We start from the raw sequence: 5,050 nt of genomic DNA, 5'->3' as shown, positions 1-5,050 counted from the left end.
TTGTCCCGACCCTAGTTATGTCATGTATATCCTAGAGGCTTTGTAGACATAAGGAAAGGTAAAGTCATGGAAGTTTATATAGTGATGTTATATTTGTATATGTGGTGGCCCCTACGGCCAAGTATTATATATATTTATATTTGTGCGTGTTGTGCTGATACAGGTAATTAAACCCTTCTATATGCAACGAAGTGCTGTCCAAATTTTTGGTGACATGTAAGTGAAAGTACAGCTATTTGAACGGGTTCTCCCGGGCCTTCTCGGTTTCGGGTGCCAGTCCGGCCCGATGGGATTTTGGGGCGTGACATTGAGAATGCTCACTCAATGAGCATTCTCAATTAGAATAAATTCGGCAACGGATCTCAAAATCTTGGTGATCTTCTCTATCTAAGGAATGGGGAGTCCGCTTTAAAATCATCCGCCCTGCACCCACCCCCAAGTATATTCTTCAACAGAAATCAAACAAGGGTAGATTAGAAACCTCTGGTAAAATGCTCACCCGTAACCCAGCAGATAAAGTACATTACATAGTCCAGGGATTGGCGACTTACCCATTCAGTGACTTTGGCACTAGACGTTCCCAAAATAAGGACTATCGGGTAAATTCAATATAATAGAAGCCTGTTGGCATTCCAACCCTCCTTCTCCTTTCTGGGCCCATCCGAAAGAGAATCCAGTACTTCTTGGTCGTGAATATTTGAACTGGTTGTTTGCTGTTCAAGAATTCTTGTTTAGGCAGTTCATTCCATCCATACATAGTTTTTGGATCTAATATTTCAATTCTTCCTTGTTTCAGCAGTAACATATTCTTCCATGGATCTAAGGTCCAAAATATGGAAGAAACAAGCATTTCCACGACTCTACCACCCAGTTAATTCTATTCTACTTAATCACTTTTTCATGGCCAAATATCTTTCCGGTAAGGAATGGAAAATCTTTCTCCCATGTTACATGAATCCAATTTTCATTTCATCTGGGAAAAAAAATCTTTTTCTTAACAACATCTTTGTCATTTGATCCAATAGCGTTCTGTTAGATAGGAACAAATATGATAAATACTGATAACTCTCAGATAGAGTATTAGAATGGAAAGATCCATTAGATAATGAACTATTAGTTCTAAGCCATCGCTGATGATTAATTAACAATTCAAAATGTTTTTCTTGCGTATTCTTGACAAACCAGCATTTATATATAGATGTAGAAGGATCTGTTTGGGAAGTAAGAAGTCCATTTGACATCTCTTCATCTGCAAATAATTCTCGATGTGAAAACACAAAGCCATGGGGCTGATCTTTGAATAGAAAAAAAACTGGATCTGCAGGGTCCCAAATGAATTGGCTTATTCGAAAAAGGCCTTGTTCTTTAGAAGATCTATCTCGTGTCTGGTACTGCATGGTTCCACTCTGCAAGAACCCCGAATCATTCTCTTGAAGCTCATCCTCTTTATCATAAATGATCCGTTTGTCCCAAAATGACCTGGACTAATTCATTGGGCCTATTAATTCAATCAAATAGAAAAACTAGAAATCCCCATGGGCGCCATATTCTAGGAACCCAAACTATGTGATTGAATAAATCCTCCTGCGGGTTAAGGGCTCCTTCTCCCTCCCCTTCTTCAAACTTTGATTGATATTTTTCATAGAGAAATCTCTGATCAAGGATACACCAAAAGCCCTTTTGCATCATATCTAAGGGATTCCTTGATTCTGGCCGAAGAAGTAATGTCACTCGATTATTATCAAACTGACTGCAATCATTTTTGGTCCGTGAAGATCCCACCAGATCGCTTTCTACTTCTAATAGGCCATGAACTAGATCAGAATCATTCTCAATGAGTCCATAAGAAGTAATCCCATTTTTTTCATCGAGTCCGGATAAAGACCAAAGATCTTGAACGACCGATCCGGCAGAACAACTCAAAAGATAAAGAAGTATCGTTAATCTCTTTATGCTTGTTCCAAGATCGAAGTACCATTTGTACAAATAAGAATCCCCTTCGTTACATGATTTTTTCTTCATATAGATAGATATAGGATCTATGGGTCAGTTACTTAGAAGTACATTTTGTGCTACAACCCTTCCTATTTGATAGAAAAGGATCCCATGATCCTGAACCGATCTTACCTGGGATCGTAAATCCCAAGTTTGTCTATGAAGAGCGAATCTAATTGTATTAGTATCTATAATTGATTTCTTCTATGTAATACTAATTGATAGGACCTCATTGGTAAGTGCTACAAGATCTCGTCCATTGTAACCCATGGTTATGGACTCGAATCCGTTAATATGGAACATTTTCTTTTCCAAGTGAGATCGCCAAATGCTTGGGAGTTCCTCTATTCAATCCTTTTCCTTCTTGTTACTGGATATCTCGTTCGTACAAAACTTTTCTTTGTTTCCCGGGCCTCTAGTGAGTTACAGACAGAGTTCAAAAAGTTCAAATCTTTGATGATTCCATCGTCTATGACTGAGTTGCAAAAACTTCTGGATAAGTATCTTACATCTGAACCTAATTCTTTCTGGTTAAAAAATCTCTTTCTAGTTGCACTGGAATAATTAGGAGATTCTCTAGAAGAAATATGGGGTTCTGCTTCTAGCGGCAACATGTTTGGTCCCGCTTATGAGGTAAAATTAATACGTTCTAAGAATAAAGATTGGAATATCAATCTCATCGAGATCATCGAGATCATACCAAATCCCATCAATCGAATTACTTTTTCAAGAAATACGAGACATCTAAGTCATACAAGTAAAGAGATCTATTCATTGATAAGAAAAAAAAACGTGAACGAGGATTGGATTGATGAGAAAATAGAATCCTGGGTCGCAAATAGTGATTCGATTTATGATGAAGAAAAAGAATTCTTGGTTCAGTTCTCCACCTTAACGACATAAAATAGGATTGATCAAATTCTATTGAGTCTGACTCATAGTGATCATTTATCAAAGAATGCCTTTGGTTATCAAATGATTGAACAACCGGGAGAAATTTACTTATGATACTTAGTTGACATTCATAAAAAACATCTAATGAATTATGAGTTCAATCCATCTTGCTTAGCAGAAAGACGGATATTCCTTGCTCATTATCAGACAATCACTTATTCACAAACTTCGGGTGGGGAAAATAGTTTTCATTTCCCATATCATGGAAAACCCTTTTTACTTCGCTTAGCCTTATCCCCTTCTAGGGGTATTTTAGTGATAGGTTCTATAGGAACTGGATGATCCTATTTGATCAACTACCTAGAGACAAACTCCTATGTTCCTTTTATTACGGTATATCTGAACAAGTTCCTGGATAACAAGCCTAATGGTGTTTTTCTTGATGAGATCGATATTGATGATAGTGATGATATTGATGATAGTGACGATATTGATGATAGTGACAATCTTGATGCTAATGACTATATCGATCGTGACCATGATACGGAGTTGGAACTGCTAACTAGAATGAATGGGCTAACTGTGGATATGATGCCGAAAATAGACCGATTTTATATAACCCTTCAATTCGAATTAGCAAAAGAAAAGTCTCTTTGCATATTATGGATTCCAAAAATTCATGACCTGGATGTGAATGAGTTGAATGACTTATCCCTCAGTCTATTAGTGAACCATCTCTCCAGGGATTGTGAAAGATGTTCTACTAGAAATATTCTTGTTATTGCTTCGACTCATATTCCCCAAAAAGTGGATCCCACTCCAATAGCTCCGAATAAATTAAATACGTGTATTAAGCTACAAAGGCTTCTTATTTCACAACAACGAAAGCACTTTTTCACTCTTTCATATACTAGGGGATTTCACTTGGAAAAGAAAATGTTCCATATTAACAGATTTGGGTCCATAACCATGGGTTCAAATGCACGAGATCTTGTAGCACTTACCAATGAGGTTCTATCGATTAGTATTACACTGAAGAAATCAATTATAGACACTAATACAATTAGATCCACTCTTCATAGACAAATTTGGGATTTGTGATCCCAGGTAAGATCGGTTCAGGATCATGGGATCCTTTTCTATCAGATAGGAAGGGTTGTAGCACAAAATGTACTTCTAAGTAATTGCCCCATAGATCTTATATTTATCTATATTAATAAGAAATCATGTAACGAAGGGGGTTCTTATTTCTACAAATGGTACTTCGAGCTTGGAACGAGCATGAAGATATTAACGATACTTCTTTATCTTTTGAGTTGCTCTGGCGTATCGGTCATTCAAGATCTTTGGTCTTTATCCAAACCCAATGAAAAAAATGAGATCACTTCTTATGGACTCATTGAGAATGATTTTGATCTAGTTCATGGCCTATTAGAAGTAGAAGGAGCTTTAGGCCAAAACCTTAGCACTGGAGCACTGGAAAAAGATTGGGTTGGATCTGAACATTTCTGCCGGAATTGGGAATGATTCCCACCATCAGACCTTTACTGAGAAAAGTTAAAACTACCAGTTTTGGCCCTCTTATTCTCTCTTTCCATTTCTCCGAGCTCCTTTTTCTCAATCTGCTGAGCATGAACCATCAAGCTGGAGAAGTTTATCTCCTTAATCAACATCGCAGTCCTGCACTCCTTGACCATGTCCTCAGAAACTAAGACACGAACTTACTCATTTGGGACCTGGAATCAGCCACCATAGTTGGAGCATATCATGCTAATTGGATGAGTGAATACTCCTTCACGCTTATGCTACCTTGCTTTAAATTAATTAACTCCTTCACCTTGGCATCCCTCAACTCTAGTGGGAAAATTCTATCCAAGAAAGCAGTAGCAAACTCATCCCACTCTACAGGCCCTGCATCGGCGCCTCCATCTTCCTTCTATTACTTAACTTAGGTGTGTGTCACCCTTTGTAATTGGTAAGCAGCTAAGTTAGCACTTTCGCTGGAAGTGACACCCATGATATCAATCACTTTCTGTACACCATTAAGAAACTCTTATGGATCCTCCCCAGACTAGGATCCAAAGAATGTTGGAGGATTCATTCGAGAAAAGTCTCAAATCCTAGCTGTTGCCGTATTCACTACTGATTGGTTGGGGAAACA

General features: G+C 37.9%; 2 pseudogenes; one reads left to right on the top strand and one right to left on the bottom strand.

The window, feature by feature from the left end:
• Positions 1-1,506: 1,506 nt before the first annotated feature.
• LOC124897919 lies at positions 1,507-2,609 on the bottom strand (annotated as a pseudogene).
• Positions 2,608-4,416, top strand: LOC124897918 (annotated as a pseudogene).
• Positions 4,417-5,050: the final 634 nt, after the last annotated feature.

The sequence above is a fragment of the Capsicum annuum genome, chromosome 4 (genome assembly GCF_002878395.1).
Source record: "Capsicum annuum cultivar UCD-10X-F1 chromosome 4, UCD10Xv1.1, whole genome shotgun sequence".
NCBI classification, from domain to species: domain Eukaryota; kingdom Viridiplantae; phylum Streptophyta; class Magnoliopsida; order Solanales; family Solanaceae; genus Capsicum; species Capsicum annuum.
Note: the sequence above shows the minus strand (reverse complement) of the source record. Positions and strands in the feature narration are given on the sequence as shown.